Source organism: Dasypus novemcinctus, chromosome 7 (genome assembly GCF_030445035.2).
Source record: "Dasypus novemcinctus isolate mDasNov1 chromosome 7, mDasNov1.1.hap2, whole genome shotgun sequence".
NCBI lineage: Eukaryota > Metazoa > Chordata > Mammalia > Cingulata > Dasypodidae > Dasypus > Dasypus novemcinctus.
In genome coordinates this window covers 99438156-99451719 of record NC_080679.1, presented here as the reverse complement: position 1 = coordinate 99451719, position 13564 = coordinate 99438156, and the positions used below count along the sequence as shown (strand labels likewise).

General features: G+C 39.7%; 1 pseudogene; it reads left to right on the top strand.

The window, feature by feature from the left end:
• Nucleotides 1-11105: 11105 nt before the first annotated feature.
• LOC101437399 (gelsolin pseudogene) lies at nt 11106-13197 on the top strand (annotated as a pseudogene).
• The last annotated feature ends 367 nt before the right edge of the window (nt 13198-13564 follow it).

Here is a 13564-nt window from a genome sequence, read left to right as displayed (position 1 = left end):
CAGATGGCTTCACAGGTAAATTCTACCAACCATTCAAAGATTAATACCACTTGTGCTCAAGCTCCTCTAAAAACTTGAACAGGAAGGAACACTACCAAACTCATTCTATGAAGAAATCATCACCCTAATACCAAAACCAGGTAAACATTCTAGAAAAAAAGAAAATTACAGACCAATTTCTCTAATGAACATAGATGGAAAAATCCTCAACAAAATCTTGCAAACCAAATCCAAAAGCGCATTAAAAGAATTAAGTATCACAATCAAATAGGTTTTATCCCAGGTATGCAAAGATGATTTGGCACAAGAAAATCAATTAGTATAATAATCCACATTGATAAATTGAAAAAGAAAAATGAGGTGATCCTCTTGATTGATGCAGAATTGGCTTTTGAAATTATATCATCCTTTCTTGATGAAAACAATCTAAGAGATAGGAAAAGAAGGTAGCTTTCTCAACAAGATAAAATGCATATATGAAAAACCCACAGCTCACATTGTACTCAATGATGAAAGACTGAAAGCTTTCCTTCTGAGATCAGGAACAAGACAAGGATGCCCACTGTCACCACTATTATTCAATATTATGCTAGAAGTTCTAGCTAGAGCAATTAGGCAAGGTAAAGAAATAAAAGGCACCCAAATGAGAAAGGAGAAAGTAAAACTTTTGCTGTTCATTAATGATCTGATCCTATACCTAGAAAATCCTGAAAATTTCATAGCAAATTTACTAGAACTAATAGATTGAATCAGTAAAGTGGCAGAATACAAGATTAATATGCAGATTGAGGAGGAAGTCAGAAATAAAATTCCATTTATAATAACAACTGAAAGAATAAGATATTTTGGAATAAACTTAACCAAGGACATAAAGGACCTATATTCAGAAAATTATAAAACACTGCTAAAAGAAGATCTAAATAAATAGGACATTCTGTGTTCATGGATTGCAAGACAACTATCATTTAGACATCATTTCTACCAAAACTGACTTACAAGTTCAATTCAATCCCAATAAAATTCCCAAAAGCCTCTTTTGCAGAAATGGAAAAGCAAATTATCAAATTTATGTGGAAGGGTAAGGGACCGTGAATAGCCAAAAGTGTCTTATAAAAAAAGAATGAAGTTGGAGGCATAAAGATAGACATACTGCCTAATGGAATCCAACTGAGAACTCAGAAATAGATCCTTATATCTACAATCTAGTGATTTTTGACAAGGCGCTCAAGCCCAGATAGTTGGGCCAGAACAATCTATTCAACAAATGGTGCTGGGAGAATGGGATATCCATATCCAAAAGAAAGAAAGAGGATCCCTATTTTACCTTGTACAAAAATTAATTTGAAATGGATCAAGGACCTAAATATAAAAGCTACAACCACAAAACTCTTAGAAGAAAATGTAGGGAAATATCTTAAAGATATTGTGATAGGTAGTAGTTCTTTAACCTTACATCCAAAGCACAAAGAAAGAAAAAACAAATAAATGGGACCTCCTTAAAATTAAACACTTTCATTCTTCAAAAGGCTTTGTTAAGAAAGTAAAAAGCCAGCCTACTCAAGGGGAGAAAATATTTGGAAACCACACGTCCGACAAGGGTTTGATATCCTTGTTATATAAAGAGATCATGCAACTCGATGATAAAATATAAGCAACCCAATTTAAAAAATGGGTAAAAGACTTGAATAGATATTTCTCCAAAGAGGAAATACAAATAGCCACAAAGCATGTGAAAACATGCTCAACATCACTAGCTATTAGTGAAATGCAGGTCAAAATTATGAGATATCATTTCACACTTTATAGAATGGCTGTCATTATAAAAACAGCTACAATTGCTGGAGAGGATGTGGAGAAATAGGAACACTCCTTCACTGTAGTTGGGAATGTAGAGTGGTGCAGCCTCTGTGGAAAACAGTTTGGCAGTACCTCAAGAAACTAAATATAGAACTCTTGCATAATCTAGCAGTCCCATTACTAGAAATATATTCAGAAGAACTGAAAGCAAGGACACAAACTGACATTTGCACACAGATGTTCACAGCAGCATTATTCACAATTGGCAAAATATGGAACCAGCCCAACTGTCCATCAACTGACAAACAAAATGTTGTATATACATACCATGAAATACTATTCTGCTGTAAAAAGAAATGCAATTGATTTATTCATACGACAACATGAATAAACTTTGAAGATATTATGTTGAGTGAAATAAGTAAGACACAAAAGGACAAACAGTGTATAGTCTCACTAATGCAAACTAAATAAAAAGAGTAAGCTCATGGGGGAAACACTAGACTATAGGGTACTAAGAACAAGAATGGAGGTTGAGAATGGGAACTGATGCTCAGTGTATGCAGCTTCCACATTAAAAGTGTGGAAATGAATAGAGTTGATGGTTACATAGTATAGTGAGTTTTTACTAACACTGCTGATTTATAAATGTAATTGTGGTTGAAAGGGATAGTCTGTGGATATAAATGTCAATTGAAAGGAAACTAGAGAATAATCTAGGCCTCTAGGATATGTCTAGCGTAGTAATTTTGGTGGTGGATGAAGCTTGTGGTCAATAGTCTAAATGTAAGAGTGTTCTTTTATAAAATGTAAAGAATATGGTGATACATGGAGAAATTATAGCTAATGTAACTTATGGCTAATAGTTAACAGTAATATTGTAATATTTTTGCAACAATGGCAAAGAAGATATATATTCTAAGAGACAACTAACTATAGGGAGGTATTAAGGGTATGGGATTTTTCCTTTTGGAGTAATGAAAACATTCGAAAATTGTCTGAGGGATGACAGCACAACACTGTGATGAAAATAAAAGCCATCGAGTGCTCTTTGATTGGACTGTACAAAACATGCAGCTTTATAACACAGGGAATCCAGTGGTGGAAAATGGACTGTGGTTAATGGACAAATACAAGAACATTGTCTTATGAACTATACCAAATGTATAATACTAAAACAGGGTGTTAATAATTGGGTGAATTAGAGAAAACAAAAAAACCAAAAGTAAGATGTGGGCTATAGTTAGCAGTAATATTATGACAAAGCTCTTTCAAAGTTTGTAGCAAATGTTTCACAACCATGAAATGTGTTGGTAGTGGGGTGATGTATGGGAGCCCTGTGTGATGATCTGCGTGTTTGTTTTGTAAGTTTACAACTTTTACTATACGCTTACTGTTTTTTATGTATTATAAATAAAAAGTCATCCAATACTTCCTCAGTATTTTACCTTATGTTCGCTGGGAGTGAAAGGCTCTCCTAAATCTAAGGACTTTTTAAATACTTTATTAAATTATTTATTAACTTATTGTTTAATTTTTTGATACTATGGATATGTAGAAGGTCAGATAGAATAAGGACTTTGATCCAAAGGAACTGATAGTCTGTTTGGGGAAGCAGGAAATAAAGACATAACAGGGTGAACATTCATAGCAAGGGCAGCATAATTTGTATAATAATAACAAGTAAAACATGTAGTATATAAGATTAGTTTCTGAATGGGCTCTCAGACAATAATTGTGACAGAGCTAAGAGGAGGTTCTGCACCATTAAGTAAGACTTATTTAAGGAATGTCCTGTAAACATAAATTTTTACCTGAAGCAGCTAGGTTTCTATCAGAAAGTAATTTACATAGTGAAGATAATGGAAGTCATTCTTCTGAATGCATATTATACTCTGTCTCTATTTAAGTTGCTTTTTACTAAGGAGCATGCATTATTTCGGTCATTCACTCATTCATGGCCAATGAAATATACATGCATAACACATTTCAGTAGTAGCACATTTTATGCCATTTTTTTTCACCAGTTTGTGAGCACAGAAAAAGATTTACTGTTAATCTTCACAGATTTTCTTGTACTCCATCCAAACGAGTACATCTGGTTTTCATGATATCAGGCTTTACTTTCCACTGCTAACTCCTCCCTACCCACGCCACTACTACACAAACATGTCTTCTTTTCTGGTGTACAAGATGCTTAGACTCCAAACTTGCTAAAAAGAAAATCAGTTATGGCTACTAGCAAATGGAAAACAAAATAACCAGTAATGCACAGCACAATTAAACATTATGTTTATCCAAAATATCTGAGTTCTTCATGTGTTCAGTCAACAAATACTCATGATAGTAATATGATAACTCAGAAGTTCTGAAAATAAATTAAGTTGATATATATATATATTTAGGAGGTACCTGGGATTGAACCCGGGGCCTTGTATGTGAGAAGCAGACACTCAACCACTTGAGCTACATTGGCTCCCCTGAGCAATATATTTTTATTGTTTTTCTACTACTCCTTCCTGTTCCTGTTCCTCTTACCCTGTCACCCCATGTTTTATCTTCCTTTCCTGCTCCTTTTCCTTCTCCCTCCTCTCCTTTCATTTTTCTAATTCAATATTGTTGTATTCTGCAAGGTTCTCATTGATACCAAAAAAGCAATCTTGACATGTGTGTTGGTTTCATGCCATTTCCTTAATCCTGGCAGATGTATTTGTTTGTTTGCCTGTTTATTTATAATTTAGAAGATGGAAGCACGGACGAATATTACTTTTTTACAAGTGTGACTTAAATGCATAAGGTTTTTCTCAAGACTTTTGTGGCCAGGTGGTGTAGACACCTCTGAGTCTTAGTGTGTACACATGAAACCCATTGGGTTAAATGACTCTGTGACATTGAAAAAGTCTCCAGGGCATTTCACCCAGCCTGTAAGACTAATCTTATTGAAATGACCTAATAGACTTAAATGTCATGCTTTGTTCATTATAGCCTTAGCTGGATAAAAAACAACAACAACAAGCTCTGTGTATTTTGTCCTATGAAATTACAATCATTTTAGTTACCTTGTGCTCACTTTCCAGGACATTACTTCATTTTTTAAAAACTTTGTTGAGGTCATATTCCACACTAGTAGCAATTAAATGTGGGCCAACAAAAGCTTAACATATAATGAGGGTGAATAGTGTCAACAGAGCCAAAATGAAATGGAGAAATGACAATGATCTAGAATCAACAGTGATAAATCATTTAAGCCAAACCATCTATTCCTTGGACTGGATGCTCTTTCATGAATATTTATTTGGAGTGGATGGACTAGAGGAATGTTTCCATAGCAGCTTTCATAGACCTAACCCAAGAAAAAAGTTTTCAGTGTTAAAGAGATGGAAAATATGGAATTCTTTATCTCCTTCTTAAAGATTAAGAATGCATCTTAGCCAAAGAACCCCTTAGAGAGGTCCTGCAATTTTGACATCAATTTTAACACACCTTGGAAAATGCCAAACTAGGCTACTGTCAGGCCTTCTTCTTCCTTGGATGGTTTAGATAACAGCCCTAGCAGAGGAAACCAAGCCATAGAGATACAAGATAGTACAGAAATATTCCTATTTCAATAGGTTTTAAAGAGCCCAACAGTTATGGTGATATGTGTGTATGATGTCAGCTCATACTAGGAAACAATTCTAGACTACCTTAAAAATTTTTCATTAGTCTCTGGCAATGAGATGATGTAAACTGGGCAAAGTGGATTGCTCTAGTCTCTTTGGTTCCTCCATTAGTGACCATCACAAGCTGAAGGACAGCCAGAGGCCCTGTGGACTTGGAACCATATCTGTGACTCCAAACTTCAGCCAGGCGCACAGAAGCCAGAATTGTTCACAGAAAGACTGGGCACAGGGGTGGGCAAAGGAAGGGATGATTACAGCTGACTCAGCAGATTGAGTGGTCAGATGTTTTAAGGGTGTTTACTCTGTCTCTGAAACTGCACCTTATCTTTATTAAAGGGGCCTGGCCTTATCATTGTGTTCCTACCAAATGGAGACTGCCATTTCTCCGGCTTGGCCAGGGTATGTTCACTTGGGAAAGGGGTTTAAAGTGGTACAGAACTAGGGCTACAGTCAGGAGCTAGTAGAACATGTGTCCAAGCGTCCTTATTGCCAGGGATCTCCTGAGGGAAACCCTCTGAATTTGAGACTGAGTTACTTGAAGCAGACACAGCTGGTGCTCTTCCCACTGTGCCTGGGGTGCTGCTACTGCTCTGCTGCCAACCTTTCTCTCACAGCAGCAGACCAGAGGCCGTGCTTCAGACCAGTGAGATAGATCACCAGGTAGTCAGGGTCTCCACTCAGCACTGGGATAATAAGCAGTGATTTTCAAATTTAGCTGCTCACTGGAATCACCTGGGGAGCTTAAAAAGGCCTATGCCTACTCCCCCCTCACATGGTCTAATCCAAATGGCCTAGGCCTGGAATGGGGTCTGGGGAGTGGGGACTTTAAAAGCCCCCAAGTTACTCTAATGTGCAACCAGGGTAAGAACCACTGACTGGAGGATTGCTTATAAACCGCTCAGGCCCAAATGGGCATTTTTTTTAACTGCATCTACTAAAGAGCCAATTTTATATATCATATAGGATTGTAATGAAAATCAAATGGGATGGTGTCTGTAAAGTGCTTAGCACAGTTCCTGATACAACCATGACATCAACAAATACTACCCATCATTTTCCCATTTGTGCGTGCATGCATACATACACACACAAAAACTTACATCCAAACCGACCGTTAAAGAAATGACAGATATTTCTAGACACATGAGCACTAATTCAAAATCCACTTTTGTTTTAACCCTAATTGTAGCAAATTAATTTAATTATAATAGCCCACTTCTCGGCTTAAGGATGACAAGTCTGACAAAAACATTCCTTCCTTTAGCATTTAGATTTTGCTTTAGGATTATTTTGGTGAGGTATACCATCTACATTCTACAAATGCATCGTACTGAGTGTCTTAAACATGAGAATCCAGGCCCTACTCTAAAGATTAATATTTTCTTTTTATTAACTCTTGTTAGCAATTTATTTTTGGGCAGTTTGTCTCATCTCTCATAATAAAAAGCCAAAAGAAATTTGGTCAATTCAAAGGCCTGGCCAGTTAAGTTAAAATAATGTTTTGTTTGTAGTCCTGAGTATTTTCACCATGACACTGTCTATGATTTGCATATAAGTTCCTTTAGATTGTGTTCACACTTATAACTTATGTTTAAAATGGTAGAGTCATTTGCATTGATCTGTAGCTCAATATATTATAGTTCTCCTTTAAGGCCATTGAGGCACACTTTGAGAGACAAAGGCTCCCTGAGAAGAAAATGGCTATGTTAAGAGGTTCAGGAAGAGGTGAGGGTATGAGGATAGGAATTTGTGCAGGGAGAAGAAAAATCATGTGCCTTGAGGGATGTGATCAACATATCCAAGAAACTAGAGGAGGGACATGACAAAACAAAAAGTGAAGTGGAGCGTATTAGGCAAGGAGGCTGGAGCAACAGGTGATTCTATCTGCATCTTTGTGAACACTTGATTCTGTTACAGACATCATTCATCTCCCAACACTTTGACTCCAGGGTATGGGTAAACTATTTAGCTATTTCTACCACAATTATATGCAACAACCCCTGCCCCCCCCCCCCAAAAAAAAAACCTGAATGGCTTAAAACACAATTATTTCTTCTCTCACATTCATCTGCAAGTTGGCTGGAGACTGGCTGATCTAGGCTGATTCAGCTGGACTTGACTCTAAACTACAGGTTTGGTCCAGGTCTGCTCTATGAGTCTCTCCTTTTTTCCCTGGATTAGTGGGCTACCTTCAATAGTCTCTTTAATGGCTGTGGCAGAAGTTTAGGGTAAGTTGCCTAAACAAGTACATTTTAAACCTCTGCATGAATCATGTCTGCTAATGTCCCATTGGCTAACCTAAGTCATGACTGAGTTCAAAATCAGGGGTAGGGAAGTACACTCTGTGTCCAGCAGGAGTAAATGCAAGATTATATGAGTTAAATGGCTAAATGAATGGGTTCAGGGAGGGGTGAGAAATGTGGGCTAAAAATTCAATCTACCAAATCCACCAAGGTGAAGTTTTGGTGACCAGTTTGTACTGTCCTGGTCACCCCATCCTCATTTGTGCTATTCTCTTTTAAGGATTCAACTTGACCCTTGCTGACTCTGACATTTCATCTGGTCCTTGTTCTATCACGCGGCATGAGTTATTCCCCAAAAGGAAGAAAAAGAACAGTAATCCCTATTCATTTACTTAGGGAAAACATCTGGAGTATTGTTTTTGTTTTTTTTTTTCAGTTTTCATCTGGATGTTTGGCATTGTGTCAAAAGTATTACTTTGAGGAGTTTCAAAAAGTGAGACTAGTTAGTACATTACTTCCTCTCTATTTTATAATAATGCATTAGAGTCTCACTTAAATGGCACCCTTGGGATCTATGGTGGAAATCACCTTATAGCAATGCTGGGAACCACGTCAGAACAGAAAGAGCATGATAAGTTCCTGCTGATGCTCATTCACAACAGAAAATTCCCTCCTAAATCTAAACCACTTGGTCCACTTTAGAAATAATCTTCAACCTTATTTTGTCAAATTATAATGATATTCTCCCATTTAGGAGGCCCTTGGCATCTTTAGATTTAAAAACCAGTTTCTATTATTTGCTGATTTGACCACTGGGGCCATGGCTTGCAGTCTTTTGTTAAGTTTGTTGAGATACATATTTGAGTGTCATGTGTCCCCATTTTTGTGCCATAATTTTGTTCTCTACTTGTTGCATATGCTTTTCTTAGAGAAAATTAATTTAATAACAGTGCTTGCAAATTTGGAAAAATTCCAGTTATCTTGGGCTCCAACCCATATGAATGCTGGGAATCTTTTTCTGTCTTTCTCTCTGAGAAGGCAAATTGTCTGAGAACTCAAAGTACAGTACTTAAAGTAAAATAAAGCAAACATGCCTCAGGGCAACTGTAGCACATATTTAGTGAATAACATATATATTTCTCTCCTAAGCTTGCTTTTCTTTATCAGCAAAGAACATACAGAATTAGTATATAGTACTAGATATGGCCTCTGGCAAATCAAGAGTGGAAGTCTTAATTGTAGCAGAAGAAGCAATGTATGTGGAACCAAGACCTGATTTTAAAAGGGATGGGGGAAGGCATTGTGACACATGGGCAGACCAAGTTAAAAAAACAAAAACAAAAAGAGAAAATAACCCTCAAGAGGTCATGGAACTAGCCTACATATCACCACTGAGGCAAGCAACTAGCAAAACCTGCATGAGATTTGAGGATATTGCAAGGGTACTACGCCAAATACCTCTCGTTAGGTGGGTTTAAACCACAAGAACTTTTTGTCTCATGGTTTCAGTGGCAAGAAGTCCCAAATCAAAGTGTCAGCAAAACCATGATTTCCCCCCAATGTCTGGACCACTCCATGCTGGCTTGGCATAGTCCTTGGGGTTCCTTGGCTTGTACCACTGCCTCCCGTTGCATGGCCATCTCTCTCTCCCTGTGTCTGCTCTTCGGGTTTTCACTGACTTCTCCCTCCTTTGATTGTGTCCCAATTTCCTGTCTTAGCAAGGCCTCCAATCATACAGATGAAGGCCTGCCCTCATTCAGTTTGGTCACTTCTAACAAGGATCTCAGATGATCCTATTCACAGATGAGTCCACACCTTAACTGATAATACATCTGCAAATGGTCCTATTTATAAATGAGTTCACACTCAGAGGAACTTGGATCAAGATTAGGAACATGTCTTTTTTGGGATACGTGATTCAATCTACCACAGATCTTGTGGTACCCGATCTGTGGTACCACAGCACCTGAGGATCTAGATGTAATCAGTTGTGACGATTCCTGTCAGTAGATCACCTTCCCAGAGGCTGTGTGCTTTCTTTTTGCATCTCTACTGTCAAGTATACCACTTGACTCAGGGCAGGCGCTCAGAAAATATTTGATGAATGAGTGAGTAAATAAATGATCTTACAGAAGTCTGTTGAGCAATAAAAAGGCCCGACCTTGCAGGATGGTTTGAATGCAGAGGTCTCCTATCTGCTGGACAGGTTGGAGAAGGTTGTGGAGATCAAGGCAGGATGTCACTTTAATGGAGATTGATGGAAGCATGTTATCAAAAGAAGTGCTCAAGTCCAGGCAACCAGACAGTGATCTATTTGCAGATCTGAGGTACAAGGAGTGGACTTACAAGGCAAGAGATATCACATTGGAATGGGGCCACAAGGTCAGAGCAGGACAAGGAAGACATCCTAAAGGGTGCCCCAATGTTGAGTGAGAGCTCCTTAAACACCTCCAACCAAGTCCAGAAATTGTCTCTCAGGGAGGAGTGAAGACAAAGTGACATGTATGGAAGGGTCAGGAATTCCATCATATCACCTAAGTATGTCCTCTTTCTTTTTGAAATGTCATTAAACTACGGAAAACATTTAATCTTCTTAAAGTCCATTTGAATAATGCTTTAAAAATGTGGGGCCCCATGTGGCCTGATTTGTATATTGTATCACACAGAAAGGAAAGCAGTGCAGCAAATAAGAGTAGCAAAAACATTTCCAATCTCTAGCTTCTAATGCATTCTTAAAATCTTCTTTTCCCACACAAACATAAATGTTTTCTTTACACCCACACATACAAAATGAATGAAGTATTAAACTTTTAGCAATTTGGAAAAAGACAATAAAATAAATATAAAGAAAGAAGGAAGACAAATGTAAATATGAAAGTAGAAATAAATAAATATAGATCAGGAAATAAAACCTGTAATCGAGTCTAAGAGTTGGCTAATTGAGATTAAAAAAGAGAAAGAAAATGAGAGCAAGAGGTGGAGACAGAAAGAGAGAGAGAGAGAGAAAGGGAGAGAACCATCAGCTAACCTAATAAAGAATAAAGCATGTGGGGGAGGGGGGGAGCAGGCAGAAAGTACAAATGCACAGAATTTTTAGTAGAATAGAAAAAACAGGCTCAGATACAAAGAAACTGAAAAAAAAATTTAGAATACTTTGCTCAACTCTGTAGAAATAAATTTGAAGCTTGGGTTGAAAGAAATAAATTACTAAAACATATCCTGGGAGTGTCCCACTCCACCACATGGAACCAGTTGAGCACAACTGGACCCAGTAGCTGCTGTCGCCAGTGCCTCAGCAGCAGGTGGAGCTGATCACTCCCCTTTGTTCAGAGCTCTGGCTTCTGTCAAAGAGCCTCCCCGTGGAGTGGCTCTCTATCCTGCACAGCCCTGTGAGCCCAGCAGCATGGTGATGGAACACACTGAGTTCTCCAAGGTAGGCAAGAAGTCTTGCCTGCAGGTCTGGTGTGTGGAAATTCTATTTGGTGCCCATACCTAACAACCTTCTTCATAGGCAATGACTATGTCATCCTAAAGACATTGCAGCTAAGGAATGGGAATCTGCAGTACTATTTTCATATAGGTTGGGCCATGAGTGCAGTTAGAATGAGAGCAGGGTGGCTGCCACCTCCATGATGCAGCTGGATGGCTACTTGAATAGCTGGGCAGTACAGCACTGTGAGGTCCAGGGCTTCAAGTAAGTCATATTCCTTGACTATTTCAAGTTTGACCTCAAGCACAAGAAAGGAGGTATGACATTGGGATTCAAGCTTGTGGTACCCAATGAAGTGGTGGTGCAGAGATTTTTCCAGATCAAAGAGCAGCATGTGGTCCATGCCACTGAGGTACATGTGTTTGGGAGAGCTTCAACAACAGCCATCACTTCATCCTACACCTGGGCAACAACACTTACCAGCTGGGTGGCTCCAACACCAACCAATTTGAGAGACTGAGGCCATGCAGGTGTCCAAGGGCATTTGGGTCATTGAGCAGAGTGACCAGGCCCGAGGAGGGCACTGAGCCCGGGATGATGTTCCATGTGTTGGGTCCCAAGCCAGTTCTGTCCACAGGTATAGAGGGCACAGCCAAGGATGATGGGGCCAAACACAAGCCAGCTCTACAAGGTCTTCAATGGCACAGACACCATGTCAATCTCCCTCATGGCTGATGAGAACCCCTTTTCCCAGAGGACCCTGAGGTCAGAGGACTGCTTTGTCTTGGCCATGGAATCGATGGGAAAATCTTTGTCTGGAAAGGCAAGCAGGCCACCATGGAGAAGAAGGCTGCTCTCAAAAGAGCCTCTGATTTAATCTCTAAGATGGGTTACCCCAAGCAAAGCCAAGTCTCCACCATTCAAGCACTTTTACAAGAACAGGTGGGACCCAGACCAGACGATGATCCAGGCCTAGCCGGTCTTTCCAGTCACATTGTCAATCCAGGGCTATGGATGGTCCTTTCCCACTGCCACCCAGCATATCTCCACTGCCATGGCCACCCAGCACAGCATGGAAGATGATGGCACAGGCCTGAAATGAGTCTGGAGAATTGAAGGCACCAACAAATTGCCTATGAGCCCTGCCATATAGGGGTAGGTCTATGGCGGAGACAGCTATATCATTTTACACAATTATTGTCATGGTGGCTTCCAGGAACAGACTGGCAGGGAAGCCAGTCTACCCAGGATGAGTTTGCTGCACCTGCCACTCTGATTACCCAGCTGGATAAGGAGCTGGGAGATACCTCTGTCCAGAGCTGTGTGGGTCAAGGCAAGGAGCCTGCCCACCTCATGCACATACTGGGCAGGAAGACCATGACCATCTATAAGGTGGCATCTCCCCCAAGGGTGGGCAGACAGCTCCTTTGCCAGTACCCACCTGGTCCAGGTCTGACCAGTAGCTCTGGAGCCACCAGAAGCATTGAGGTGAACCCTGAGGCTGGTGCTCTGAACTCCAGTGATGCCTTTGTCCTGAAAACCTCCTCAGCTGCCTATTTGTGTGGTGTGTGCTGAGCCAGCGAGGCAAAGAAGCCAGGGCTCAGGACCTCTACAGGGTGCTATGGACCCAGCTTATGCAGGTGGCAGAAGGCAGCAAGACTGCTTCTGGAACGACCTGGTGAAAAGACCACCTATTTCCATGGCTGAAGAATGAGGAGTTGGATGCCCATCTTCCTTGCCTCTTTGCTTGCTCTAGTAAATAAGATTGGACATTTTGTGATGAAAGAGATGCCTGGCAAGCACATGTGGGGAGATCTAGCCTCTAATGGCATCATGCTCCTGGACACCTGGGCCTTAAATCTTTCTCTGGGTTGAAAAGGATTCACAAGAAGAGGAAAAGAGAGAAGCCTTGATATCTGTTAATTGGTACATTAATATGGACACAGCTAATCGGGATAGATGGATTCCCATTGCTGTCATGAAGCATCCTTCCTTTGCGGGCTGGTTCCTCACCTGGGATGATAACTACTGGTCTGTGGGTTCCATGGACAGGGTCATGAGGTAGAAACCTGAGGAAAGGCAGGCCCCACCAATGTCACTGGCCCATGCCTTTTATAAATGTCCATCCTTCAGAGACCCTACATGAGCAGGGTCTCTCTAGTTACCTATTGTTTGACTTAATACAATAGAGCCAAAATGGCCCTGCAAAAATTCAGTCTTTACAAATTGTCTCCAATATCTGTGCTTCGGAAATTCAGTTCAATAAAAGCTTTTGAAGTGGTTAAAAGCAACAACAAAAACATATCCTGGAATAGATAGAAAAAGTTGTCAAGGGGCTATCACCATTAAAAGAGCCTGATCCAGGCATTTTCACTGGCTAATCTATAAAATCTTAAGAAATAAGTAACTCTGATTCTATTTGAAAATATTTC